The sequence below is a fragment of the Adiantum capillus-veneris genome, chromosome 2 (genome assembly GCF_014529385.1).
Source record: "Adiantum capillus-veneris isolate H3 chromosome 2, ASM1452938v2, whole genome shotgun sequence".
Lineage (NCBI taxonomy): Eukaryota > Viridiplantae > Streptophyta > Polypodiopsida > Polypodiales > Pteridaceae > Adiantum > Adiantum capillus-veneris.
In genome coordinates this window covers 104,802,734-104,817,956 of record NC_140932.1, presented here as the reverse complement: position 1 = coordinate 104,817,956, position 15,223 = coordinate 104,802,734, and positions in this window count along the sequence as shown.

Sequence of the window (15,223 nt, the reverse complement as noted above, 5' to 3'; positions counted from 1 at the left end):
GGGGAGGACTAATGATAGCCGTTTTTTGGCTATCCAAATTGCCATAGTGAGCTACCTCACCCTACCAAAATCATCCAAACACTGTGGCTATCCCTACCATTTCATTGTACATAGGCGTGTGTGAGTTAGGAGACTTTCCCCATATTTTCTTAAAAACCCTCAATTAGCTAGTCACTGAGCTAGTTGAGCCAAAAAATATAAAAAATAATAAAAAAATAAAAGTATATTATGTCCCATTTGTGTGTAAATATTGCATTGTATATATGGCCTAAATATAGGGATTTTTATCATTATTTTGGTATTTTATTTAAATATTTATACTTAGGTGTGTGTTTTATCAAACCTGTGTATGCCTTCTTTCATCCTCTTACACCGTAAGTATATTTTTTGTCAATGTGTACATACTCTAAACTCATATTTTTCTTTTATACAAATCACCCCACATTTTCACCCTCACCCTCGTGAAAACAAAAATTGATTTCTACTCCTTGAATCACATTTATTATATATTTTTATTTACTTGCATACCTTTTCCTCTTTCACCCAAATAATACAAAGAGGGACCATATCATATGATTCCAATATCTTTTTTCATATCCATAATTCTTTCATATTTTTTATTATTATTTTTACTCATTATTCTAACACCATGTGCTCATTGAGCTAAAATCCAGGAATAGTCCATACACTAGTCCCCCCATGTATGTATTGCTTTATTCACCAATAATCCTCCTCCATGTATGTGTAAAGGGCAACCTGGATGCTTTGTATTATGATATGACAAAGGAGGGGCTCACTCTTGGATACATTGTACAAATTCAACAAAAGAGGGGGGCACTAAAAGACTTTTGCAAGCATAAAAAACAAGCTTTTTGGTGAGATTTTTGGAAACCATCTTCACTCCGAATTTGGAGTGGTGGTCAAAAGAGAAAATATGGAACAAGAGCTGAATAATCACCTCAAAAATGTTGGTGATTTTTGAAGCAACCACCAGTGACCTAAGATTTTTTGAGTGGACCCCAATGGACCCCAATCTGTCCACTTTTCTCACAAGTAGCCCATAGTCTTCTCTTGCCTCTTTCCACACTTCTACACACACACACACACACACTCATTTCTTTCAATCCCTCACTCAAATCTGCACCTTTCATTGTTTCTCTCACCTTCTTCACCATTAACCTCCCCTCTTACTTCCATAGCTCTCATATGAGCTCTCCATGTATATACACCATCTCTATGCCTCTCTCTATTACTTCCAAAGTACAATTCCATCTTACCCCTTCTCTATATACATAAAATTAAGCATGTAAACCTTGCTTAACCTCTTCAAATTAAGAGATCTCATCAACCGAATTGCCACTTTCATCGCAACAATCAAACTTGGCGGCGGGGACGTAAAGAAGAGAAGACGAAGAATTAAGAAGATCGATAATCATTTTGAGAACCTACACAAGTAAGTCAAAAACTTCTTCAAGCTTCACCATCACAAGGATTTCCTCACTTGATTCAACCATCCACCCTATTCTACCCATTGTAAATACATCATTAGCCTTCTAGTGATTACTAACACTAACCACCAACATACTAACACAAAATAGCCATTGACCCAACCATAAAAGACACCTCACCTCAAGACATGTGCATAGTAACTCTCTCTCTCTCTCTCTCTCTCTCTCTCTCTCTCTCTCTCTCTCTCTCTCCTTACTTAAAACTTTACTTTCACCTTATCTACCATCAATAATGCTCTTTTTCGAGCCCACATCCATGACTCAAGCAGACAAACAAGGCCCGCAATGTTTTGATATTTAAAAAAATCATAATCCTGATCTGTTATCTTGTAAATTAGGATTTCCAATAATCTTAATGAGGGGTCTCGAACTTATAAATAGGCCCCTTTCCTTCTTGTAAAACAACCCCTGCAATTTCTCACACAACACCCCAACACTCTATGCGTGAGGAGAGACTTAGGCGTAGCAACCACTTTGTGAGCTTCACTTTTGGTGTGAGAGAAGCTTTCAAGCTTCAAATTACAAGTGAGAGAGCGTGAGTTCATAATCTCCAAACCACTATTGTATGTGTTCCTCCATCATCAATAAATTGAGGTTTGGTGTATCAAAGACGTGAATCGACATTCAAATCTTTGTCCTTCCACTTGTGCAATATAGTTTGGTGGATTCAAGGTGACTTGTGTATTTTAAGTTTCTGTCATTTGATCTTGCTTGAGAAAGTGTTTTAGTGTGTTTTCATTGCCAATTTTGTGTCCATTGTAAGAGGGTATTGTGGTGAGAGGTCTCCCATACCCTAAGACAGTATGTGTGTGTTGGTAATGTTTAGCATTCACTAAGCATTGAGTTAACTTTGTACAAGCTCTATGATAGCATCATAACAAACCATCTTCATTTGCAAGTCACATACAAGGTATTATGCAAGTTCCATTCCTCTCTCTCTCTCTCTTCCCTTTGTGTTAGCTCTCTCTGGTCCATTTTGTGTGTGTCTTGGTGTGAGGTTGCTTGTGTGTGTTTTGTAGCACATCTTCTTGGTTGACAAAATCTCTCTTGCATCCTAGTTCGCGTACCATAACTAGGTGGTGCCCCTATCTTGTTTGGGTTTGGCTGTGGGTTTGCTGTTGTGTTTGTGATTGTGGTTGCCCCAGCCCCAATTGAGCAGCTACGACCTTACTTTGGATGTCTATATTTTTGTGTTTGTGATTGTGGTTTCCCCAGCCCTAATTGAGCAGCTACGACCTTTCCTTGGACGTCTATATTTTTGTTTTGTTTTAAGCATTAAGTCATGCATAGATAATGGATAATGGCCCAGGAATAGAGGTTTTCCCCTCCACTTCACTCCACACATTAGAATAAACGTTGCAATTAGTAGAAAGATCCATTTTCAACAACGTATGGTGTTCATATTTGGGACCCAAAGAGTAGGAGAAATTATTGCATCACCAAACCCTGTCATCCTGCCTCTTGTTGATTATCATAGATCATTTGATGTGCATATTTTTATTTTGTTGTAGAACAGATTTCCATTTAGAAAACATTATTTTGTAGATATTTTTAAGGGAAAAAAAACGTGCGTCACTTTGAAATCAATTCAATGGAAAGCCAACACCAAATGTCTGGATATCCTCTTTTCTTTGGAGAGCCTAGAGAGGATGCAGAATTATTTTTAGCAAATTTCAAGATGTCTTGCGGTATCAAAAGGATAGTAACTGATCAAGAACGTGTAGAAATGTTTGAGGTGGTCCTTAGGAAGGATGTTAGCACTTGGTTTGACTCTTTGCCTGAGGAAGTTAAGGGAAATTACACGGAATTTGTGAGTCATTTCAAGAAATACTTCTTTGAGCCCCAAAACACTCGAAAATTATGGCAAGACATTGTTTCTCATAAGAAAAAAGACTTAGATGACTACTACTTGTACAAGCAAGAGTTTCTACGTCTTTGGGTTGTATGGGTGAGAAATGTTGCTAACCCTGGTGACGGTGTAGAGTTCCTAATTAAGAAAGAGAGGTTCATAGTCGGACTCTTTCCTGACCTTAACACTAGGTTGGTAATGGGACACTTTTATATCCTGGGACACTTTTATGTCCTCTTAAGTGACCATTTTCCTTGAATTATGCCAAGAGTTTCAAAAAGGATTTTGAGGTGCTATCTATCTAGAAAGTTGTCTCATGAGCTGAAAAAAACTCGACGTTTTTTTGGAATATCAATTCCATCTTTAACCTTGTCCTTGCACAACATTTCACAACCTAAACTGTGTGAAAGACCGGGTCCTGTTTTTGGCTTTTTTCAACTTTTTGCAACTATACCACTCTAGAATTCATGTTTGTGAGGTCTATAATGCTAGAGAACTATCTTTAGTATTCCTCAACATGTCCTGATGCTTCTAGGGAGAAATAAATGTTAAAGTTGTAAGTTATGACCAAATTACAAAAATTGTCAAATCCTGTTTTTTAGCCAATTTTAGCTCTTCTATGATTTTTTTGGTGGCTTTCATGATATCCAAATGCAGTTTTGATTTTCTATGTCGCTTCTTGTAACATAAAGCTAATATTCCTTGAGTTTTGGGGCACCTAATACCCTATTTTGAATAGTAGACAACGATGGTTGATTTTTTTAATTATAGAAGAAAACGAAACATTCTAGTATATCAAGTATAGCTTTTTCAATATTGTTAGTATCTTGTGACAACTACATGCATTTTGTAGGTAGTAACCATATCTAGTAACAAGGATCAAATTTGGCTAGATATTGAATAGCTTCTATGGGATTCTACAACTCATAATTGTGAACCCAGTTTTTTCATGTTTGTTGAATTTAGCACTTCATCTTTGTCCCCAAGATTCCCCTTGGTAAGAGATGTATTATTCTTTTGACATGATCCATGGATCCTTATGAACCTAAAGGACACTAGGAAACTAAGAAAACATGCATATATTATTTGTATTGAGCATGGCTATAGAAACTTTGATGATAGCTTTGCAGAATAATAAAAATTCAACTTTTTTGTACCTATTTCTTTTGGAAAAATAAAAAATAGTGAGTGAGAAGCAATCTTATGTTCTGATCACCAACCCATTGAAGTTAACTAGGGAATTTATCTCAAGTCCTACAAAAATCCCTAATCTTATTTTTATGCAACAAAATGTAAGAAATGACTGTTTTGATGAAAATGTACTGGTCCATCAACTTTGGAGGCTTGGTGTGACCAAAAGATGAGAAATTTTACAAGTTTCTTATTTTTTCCATGTGTAGTAGGCCTTGAACTATAACCTCATGAAAGAATTTTACAAAATGAGTGGATCTACTATGGTTTTGGAGGTTTTTTTCAAAACCCTGAAAGGACACTTTTATGTCCTGTTAGGTTACCAACCAAGTGTTAAGGTAAAAGTTGAGGCGGGTGGACCTGCTACCTTTGATGCAGCTGAAACTAGGGCTACTGAGAAATATAGGAAACTCAAGTGCTTAAGGGGAGAGGTTCCAATAGAAGGTCTTTTAAGCAGCCTGTCAATTCACCTTGCACAAGCTGTAGCTCCAAAGGGACAAGCAAAGAAGTCTGAAGAGCGAGATCCACGACCTAGGAGAGTCTTGCAATGTTAAAATTGCGGAGAGTCTGGACATGGGATGTATAATTTTCCTTGGCCTCGTGGGAAAACAGGGAGACCTAACTTGAATTACCCAGTGATGAATGCAGGTGAAGGAGCTGGTCAACAACCGAGGCTTCTACAAAGGCCAAGTGGACCAAGACCACCTCCACAAGGGGTGGAAGGAATTTCACCTTTTCCTGACCCAAATGTCAATGTTGTAGAAGTCACACAATCCAAAGAGGGTGACATTGAAGCAAATGGCATTAAGCATGGCCGAGGAAAAGGTAAAGAGAAAGAAGGTGTCACATCACAGAGTGACCATGAATGAGACAAGAAGGCAAAGGAGACCAAGGAAGCTAAGAGGACTCAACGGCGTATCAGTATCCAAGACTTCCCTCTTGGACATGGTATGGCTCCATACAACTTGTTGGAAGACATGAGAGATAAGGGTCCTGATATCTCATGGCCTCAGTTTCTTGCATTATGCCCACAAGTTAGGAGAGATTTAACGAAATCAGTTAGCACTAGGAGAAAGGTAAAAGAGAGTGTGCCTGTTGTAAAAATCGCACAAGCTGAAATGAATGAGGATATTACACCTGTCCTAGATTGTTACATCAAAGGAAGATTGGTTAGGAAAGGTCTAGTGGATGGGGGTGCACAAATTTGCATCATGACAGAGGGACTCATGCAAAGACTAGGCATGCACATCCATGAGACACCTAAAATCAAAGTAAAAATGACAAAACAATAGCAAGGCTAGGTGCGTAGGCATTTGTAAAAATATTTTTGTGGAGGCCTTTGGCATTAAGAAGGCAGTGGATTTCTATGTTATGTCTACCAAAGGAAATGGTTACCCATTTATCCTAGGAAGACCATGGCTAATAAAAATGCGAGCTTTACAGGATTGGGAGAGTGGAAAATTAATTTGCAGGAATGACAATCATAAGAAGGTTGTCTTTTACATGAAGGAGCAACACCAAGAGGAGCTCCACGAAGAATCAACACAAAGTGAGACGGAGGAAGACTGGACCAATAGCACTTCGAAAGAAGAAAGTAGCGGCAGCGTTACTGAAGAGGAGTCTTCCATAGAAGTCATGGGGGTAATGTTTAAGCCAAGAAACCAAGAGACCTCTTGTCAAGGTTTGGAGGAGGTAGGTTCCCAAGAGAACCAAAATGTGGAAGATAAAGGAAATCTACAACACTTACAAAGGATGAAAGAGAGGAGTTCAAAGGTGTGTTAAGGAAATTTCCTAGGCTTTTTGCTAAAGACTACACCGATGTGCATGGAGTAGATGTTTTTCAACACAAGATTGAGTTGAAGCCAGAGGTCACACCTAAGGCTCAAAAGCTACAAAGGCTAGGAGTCATCAAGGAGCAGGCTTTACTCAAGGAGGTACGAAAGCTTCTAGCAGCAGGTTTCATTTATCCAGTGGAGAATTCATAGTGGGTCTCTCCCGTTGTTGGCACTCCTAAGAAAAACGGTAAGTAGAGGGTGTGTGTGGATTATCGTCCTCTCAATGAGGCAACAAAAAGAGATCACTTTCCCCTCCCATTTCAGGATGAGATACTAAATGAGGTATCTGGTCATGAGAAGTACACTGTATGTGATGGCTACTTAGGCTACTTTCAAATAGGGATTGCTTTGGAGGACCAATTGAAAACAACCTTCATCACTCCTTGGGGTTGTTATGCTTTTAGAGTTATGCCATTTGGCCTGACAAATGCTCCTGCAACTTTCCAACGTTTCATGAACATGGTGTTTCAAGCATTCTTTGGAAAGTCAATCAGGGTGTTCATTGATGATTTCTGCATTTATAGCTCAAAATCATTGCATCTACAAAAGGTAGAAGAAGGTTTTCAAAAACTTTACGACATGGGAGGTCAACTCAACCCCGACAAGTGCCACATAGGTGAGGATGAAGTGATCTTGCTTGGTCATAAGGTTTCCTATAAAGGTATTAAAGTGGATCCTTCAAAGGCAAAGGCTCTTATTGAGTTACCATCACCCAAGAATCTTAAGGAGGTCATCTCATTCATTCAAAAGGTGAAGTATATATCACGCTTCATTCACTTAGCCTCGAAGTTACTTCACCCTTTGCAAAAGTTGACACAACAAGTAGAATTTGCATGGTCTGATGAGCTTGAAGAGTATTTTTGTAATATTAAACTCATTCTATCAGAGCTACCAACACTTATGCCTCCTTGTCACATTCTTTGTTAGCTCTAGTGTTGGGAAGGAAACGATTGGTGCACTTTTATTACAACAAGATCCCCACAGTACCAGGATGCGACCCATCTACTTTGCTAGCAGGGTCATGAATGCTTTAGAGAGAGGCTACACGAGGGCAGAACTCATGATCCTTTCTCTCATGTTTGCAATGAGAAAGTTTAGATCATACTTGCTACCAAAACCTTTTGTAATTCTCACTGCGCAGAAAATTTGTTCCCTTGGGTGTCATCTCAAATGAATCTTAGTACTAGGATCTCAAAGTGGATTATGGAGCTGCAAGAGTTTCAATACTCTTCCAAGGTAGAAGATAGTGTGCGTGCACAATTGGCAGGGATTCTCACTTATAAGGTATATGAGAAGGAAATTAAGGTGCCTGAAGTAAAGACCCTACCATTGCCACCACCTAAAAGTATTCCTAATGCTTTTACCTTGTTCTTTGATGGAGCTTTTCGACGAGTCACTGGAAAAGCAGGGGGAGGGCTAGTATTGCTCAACCCAAGTGGAGAGGTGGTCATGAAAGAGAAGGTCAATCTACCACGTTCAACTAGCAACAATGAGGCATAATACAACACACTACTTCATGGTTTGAAGATGTGCATTGGCCAAGATATACAACGTCTCATGGTAAAGGGGGATGCACTTCTCATTGTTAAACACATTTTAGGCATTTGGGCATGCAAGAATGAAAGCTTAAGGACAAAAATTCATGTCATTCGTAGGATGTTTAATCAGTTTGAAGAAGTGCAACTATATCATATTCCTAGGAAACAAAATGAAGATGCCGATTTACTTGCACAACAAGCAATTACATGTGTTGAGAAAGAAGTACAGGTCATCTTGGTGGCAGCAGCTGTCAAGCAACCGAGATACTAGGGATTGGAGTCATTGGCTCCCATTATTGGCTACATTTTGGAGGGCGAGTTTCCACAAGACTTCACAAAAGATCAAAAGAGGAGACTCATGAAGAAGGCAAGTTTCTATTTCTTCCTAGAAGGCTCCCTTTATCAAAGAGGTAAGGATCAAGTGTGCAGAAGAGTACCAACTATTGAGGAAATTCTAGCCATTCTAAAAGGTTTGCATGAAGAGGCATGTGGTGGTCATTTTGCCCAAGAATTAACTGTGAAGAAGATTTTGCTTGCGGGGTATGTTTGGCCAAGCTTGCCTGTGGATGTCCAACATTGGTGTAAAAGCTGTCACAATTGTCAGATAAATGGAAATAGAAGATTGGTGCATGGACCGAGGCAAATAGTGCTTGCAAATGGACCCTTTGAAAAGTGGAGCATTGATGCTATGGGTCCTCTGCCTAGGACAAAAAATGGTAAACTCTACATTCTAATGGTTGTAAACTATATGACTAGGTGGGTGGAAGCACAAAGTGTGGCAAAGGTAATGAGAGGACAGTGAGCAAATTTGTCTACACTCACATTTGTTGTAGATTTGGCACACCTTTGGAGATTGTTTTGGATAATGGTCCAGGGTTTAGAAAGGGCTTGCTCACAAAAGTCCGTGAAGAACTTCACAATATTCTACATCATCACAGTACACCCTACTATCCCCAGTCAAATGGTTTGGTAGAAAAAGCTAATGGTGTCATTGCAGGCATCATTAGAAAGATGGTGAAAAACAAGACAAAGTTGTGGGATGACTTCTTGGATGGTGCCTTGTGGGTGTATCGAACTACATAAAGGGAAAACACAGAGTTCACACCATTTCACTTGGTCTATGGTCAAGAGGCTTTACAACCACTTGAGCTCAACATTCCAACAATGCAACTTCATGGCAAAGCAGCACAAGATGATCAAGAAGCATGGATGGATCGACTTCTTACTGTGAGATCCCCAACCCGCCAATACCAAGATCGAGATGGGATCCTTGACAAGTCTCTAGGTCTGATAAAATCCGGAGTCTCTAAACAAGAAAAATCCGAGGAATAGACCTTTACCATTGACAATGGCTTGGGTCTGTAGCCTTAGAAGAAGACCTAGTCCTGTCTCGCAGCGAAAACGGGACAACGTATTAAAAGTCCAAAAAACTATTTCGGCCCTATAACTGCCACAATTAGGCTAAGGTATCCTCAACCAACGCTTTTTCTCCCTAACAGATGTGAGGGCACAGCCGCTGGACTCCTCTTCCAAGTGTAGAAGTTTTCTAAACGTTTTAGTGCGCAAGGATGGATAGTTACCTGACTAATCAGGTCCACCCGTCCATGATTGACAACCTTAGTCAATCTCCACTTACCACCCCGCACTCACACATGATTCAGTTGTTATTTAATTACTACCACGTTCTTATCACAATTAAAATAATGATTTCTTTTATCCTTCATAACTAGATTTCATTAAAACAGCCCTTGAAAACAATATTGAAAACATTCTTTTTGCAAACAGACATCGTACTGTCAATCAAAACATTTTCCATAATAACCATGACCAGTCTCAAGACCACCTAAGGGTGAAAAAAACAGCACCCATTCCTTATTCACAATCCGGAGTGGATAAACCCCCACCCAAGGTTCTGGGTGCCCATACACCAAACCAGTTGCCCATACAACCGGGTGGCTCCCCTAGGATAAAAACGGTATCCTAACTTATGTAGAAACATCAAGACATGACACGGAGTAGAAACTCATCATTCATGGGGATAACTGACTTATCCGTGGCTGGAAAGCCATCATTATCATTAATTTATACCAAGGAGTCAGAGGTGTCTTGAGACAAGCTGTCCTAAGGATGATCAATCATATCTTTCCTAATTCAACCAATTTTAACCCAAACAATTCTTTCCTACTTTATAAACAAATGCACATTGGTTTTTTGGAAGTTACCTTCCGTTTTTGACCAACTATTCCTTTTCTGATTCTTACTCACTCCTTACGTATGCAATGCTAACTTAAACTATTTAAAGACTTAATTGAATAATAGGAAACCCACTTGGGACTGATCGGCCATATGCTGCTGCGCTGGCGCTTGAAGACTCTCCTCCGTAGGCTACTACTAGGCCCAGCTTCATCGTCGTGTGACGCTCTAGTTCTTTTTAGAGTTATGCCCTCATCATCAGATGTAAGATTGGCTCGGGTCCTTTTAGGTGCCATAACTTCTTATTCCTTATAAAAAGGACGTCTAATCATTAGGTAAATAATCCGAAAGCTAGACTTAACCTTTGTATCCAATTTTACCCAAATCTAGGTTAAATTTATAGTCTTAATTGGTAGATTCTTGACCTAATAATTTCTTATTTGCCTAAAATAGGCATGATAACTTTTTCCACGGCTTCCCTAAGGGTTTCCTAGGCTATCCTAATTTTCTTATAATTTTCTATATCTTTTTATAATTTCCCCATCGAATCTTAAGCTTGGAATCTGCTTATTTTGAGCTTAATATTTATTCTATTTATTTCCTCTCGAAGATTTCATTTCCTCAACTTTATATCACAGGTTTACACTTACTAAAATTTTTCTAAAAACTTTTGATCGCAAAGTCTATTTATTATAATTAATATTTGGCCAAAATAGGACTTTTAATCAATTATAATTTCTAAACTTACTAATAAAAGTTAGTATAATTTGACTTAAATAAATATCATACTATTTTTCTAACCTTGACATAATTATCACCACCTTTTTGCTATGTAATATAACTCTGATAAATAGAATGTAATCATATAACATGATTTACTAATCTCCCCTTTTAAATTTTAGCCAGAATTAGTATATTTTGACTTAGATAAATATCTATACTATGTTCCTAACCTTGACATAATTATCATGGCCTTTTCATCATGTAATCTAGCTCTAATAAATAGCATGTACTCATATAGCAGGATTTACTAATTTCCCTCTTTAGTTTTCAGCTAGAATTAGTATAATTTGACTTAGATAAATATCTTAACTTAGTTTCTAACCTTGAAATAGTTATCACAACCTTTTTATCATATAGTATAACTCTCATAAATAGTATGTAATCATATCACATGATTTACTAATTTTCTCCTTTACTTTATCCTCAAAAATAGTGTTTTTCCAAAAAGATAATTAGCTAAACTAATTATCTGTAGTTAAGATAATTATCATGGGTTTTTCAAGATTTGATTTACCTTTGATAATTATCTCAAAGGTTTTTAGTTTAATTTACTATTTTCTCTCATTAATTTTTTTTAAAAACAGTGTTTTCCTACTGAGATAATTAGTTAAACTAATTATCTGACATTAAGATAATTATGAAGAGTTTTTTAAGATGTATTTTTCCTCTGATAATTATCTCAAAGCATTTTGGATCAATTTTCTATTTTCCCTCTTTTAATTTCCCCTAAAAATAGTGTAATTATGCTGAGATAATAAATTAAACTAATTATCTGAGGTTAAGATAATTATTATAGGTTCCATAAGATGTGATTTACCTTTGATAATTATCTCAAAGTATTTTGGATCAATTTGCTATCTTCCCCCTTTTAATTTCACCTAAAAACAGTGTAATTCTGCTACAATAATTAGTTAAACTAATTATTTGAGGTTAAGATAATTTTTACAGATTCCATAAGATGTGATTTATCTCTGATAATTATCTCAAATCATTTTAGATCAGTTTGCTATTTTCCCTTGTTTATTTATCCCTAAAAATAGTATAACTCTACTAAGATAATTAGTTAAACTAATTATTTGAGGTTAAGATACTTACCACAGGTTTCATAAGATACAATTTACCTCTGATAATTATCTCAAACCATTTTGGCTTAGTTTGCTATTTTCCTCCTTTTATTTATCCCTAAAAACAGTGTAATTCTATTGAGATAACTAGTTAAACTAATTATCTGGGGTTAAAATAATTATCATGAGTTCCCTAAGATGTGATTTACCTCTAATAATTATCTCAAATAATTTTGGATTAGTTTGATTATTTCCCCAATTTCTTATCTCTTAAAAACAGTGTAATTCTGCTTAATTAATTATGAAAATTACTCAAAAAATTACAAGATAATTTTCCTAGCATAATGATAGTCTAACATAGCTTTGACAATTATCTCATCTTAATCTAGACTTAATTAGTATAATTATCATTAATTTATGATTAAAATGAGTAATTTTAGTCCTAATATGATATAATAATTAATTTTCTTAGTATCCCTAAGCTTAATCACAATAATCAGCAGAGAATTTTGAATTAAGAGATGATTTTTTAGTATACATAGGTTTAATCTTCAATTAATTAAGAAATTTATAAATAGATTAACCTAGCTTTGATAATTAAGAAAAATTAGTGCTAATTACCGTTGATTAACCAACTAGAGCTTTGCTCTCTAGTGATTTCTGCGTAGAGGTCTCTCTAGATTAGAGAGAATGTACCAAGGCTCCGAGTCTGTTTGAAATTGTGAAGCAAGGGTCATATTTATAGGTTTCTGGGCACTCACAGACTGGAAAATGGCAATAACTTGCATCCCAAGCAGCCCTACAGCTCCAAATACGCCCCCTGCTGCTAAATCTAGTTTGGGAAATTACATCATTACCCTACACAGTCCCCCAGATACACAGAATCGATTTTTTGCTAGTTTGTTGACTTTTAATGATTAATTTTGGATATATCTGCAATTTCTAGAACCTTAAGAAAAAAGTCTTTAGCAGTAATAATTACTGAACCCATTCAATTTTACTTAACTAATTAAAAATTCATAGTGTAACCTTTCAGAGCCCGTAACTTTTTCGAATTTTATCGGAATTCGATTCTGAAAAATTCTAACCCTAGTAAAGCTCTGGTTACGGTTCCAAAAATACCAATATTTACCATAGTTGGATCATTCTATAGTGTTTTCTTTACAACCAAGTTAATTTGATTAGGTACACTTACCTTAGCTGAGCTTGAGTGGAAAAGAGAAGCAGCATACGAGTTCTACAAGAGGAAAGCTACACAGGCGAATGAGAAGCTTGACAAGAAACTAAAGGACAAAGACATCAATGAAGGAGATCGAGCTTGTGCTAAGGTATGACAATCGACTCGATAATCGTTTTGATGCCAAAGTTGAAACTAGATGCCAGGGGCCATACATAGTTAAGAAGGCTTTCAATTCAAGTTACTATCAGCTTACGGACTTGAATGGGGAAAGAGCATTCCAGGAAGGTAAACGGGTATCGCTTGAAGCCCTATTTGAGTTTCCTTCTACCAAAGGATCTACCAAAGATCTGTCAAGGGCAGCTATCTCATGTAAGTATTGTTCCATGAAGCATGAGTGTAATTCAAACCAAAATGCCAAGGGGCCAAACAATGAAGATCTCGTCAAGAACTCTGCAGCACTCTCTTTGGAAAAGATTGTTTATGATGGTACATGAATATACCATCATCCTTGGGGAGGACTAATAATAGCCGTTTTTTGGCTATCCAAATTGCCATAGTGAGCTACCTCACCCTACCAAAATCACCCAAACATTGTGGCTATCCCTACCACTTCACTGTACATAGGCGTGTGTGAGTTAGGGGACTTTTTCCATATTTTCTTAAAACATTCTCAATTAGCTAGTCACTATGCTAGTTGAGCCAAAAAAAAATTAAAAAAATAAAAAAATAAAAGTATATTATGACCCATTCGTGTGTAAATATTGCATTGTATATATGGCCTAAATATAGAGATTTTTATAATTATTATGGTATTTTATTTAAATATTTATACTTAGGTGTGTGTTTTATTAAACCTGTGTATGCCTTCTTTCATCCTCTTACACCATAAGTATATTTTTTGCCAATGTGTACATACTCTAACCTCATATTTTTCTTTTATACAAATCACCCCCACATTTTCACCCTCACCTTTATGAAAACAAAAAATTGATTTCTCTTAGTCACGTTTATTATATTATTTTTATTTACTTGCATACCTTTTCCTCTTTCACCCAAAATAATATAAAGAGCAACCATATCATATGATTCCAATATCTTTTTCCATATCCATAATTCCTCCATATTTTTTATTATTATTTTTACTCATTATTCTAACACCATGTGCTCATTGAGCTAAAATCCATGAATAGTCCATACACTAGTCCCACCATGTATATATTGATTTATTCACCAATATCCTCCTCCATGCATGTGTAAAGGGCAAATTGGATTCTTTGTATTATGATATGACAAAGGAGGGGCTCACTCTAGATGCATTGTATAAATTCAACAAAGGAGAGGGCCACTAAAAGACTTTTGCAGGCATAAAAAACAAGCTTTTTGGTGAGATTTTTGGCACCCATCTCCACTCCACATTTGGAGCGGTGGTCAAAAGAGAAAATGTGGAACAAGAGCTGAATAATCACCTCAAACATTTTGGTGATTTTTGGAGCAACCACCAGTGACCTAAGATTTTTTGAGTGGACCCCAGACTGCCCATTTTTCTCACAAGTAGCCCACAGTCTTCTCTCACCTCTTTCCACACTTCTACACACACACACACACACTCATTCCTCTCAATCCCTCACTCAAACATCCACCTTTCATGGTTTCTCTCACCTTCTTCACCATTAACCTCTCCTCTTACTTCCATAGCTCTCATATGAGCTCTCCATGTACATACACCATCTCTATGCCTCTCTCTATTACTTCCAAAGTACAATTCCATCTTACCCCTTCTCTATATACATACAATTCAGCATGTAAACCTCGCTTAACCTCTTCAAATTAAGAGATCTCGTCAACCGAATTGCCACTTTCATCGCGATAATCAAACTTGGCGGCGGGGGCGTAAAGAAAAGAAGACGAAGAAGAAGATCGATAGTCATTTTGAGAACCTATACAAGTAACTCAAAAACTTCTTCAAGCTTCACCATCACAAGGATTTTCTCACTTCATTCAACCATCCACCCTATTCTACCCATTGTAAATACATCATTAACCTTCTAGTGATTACTAACACTAACCACTAACATCCTAACA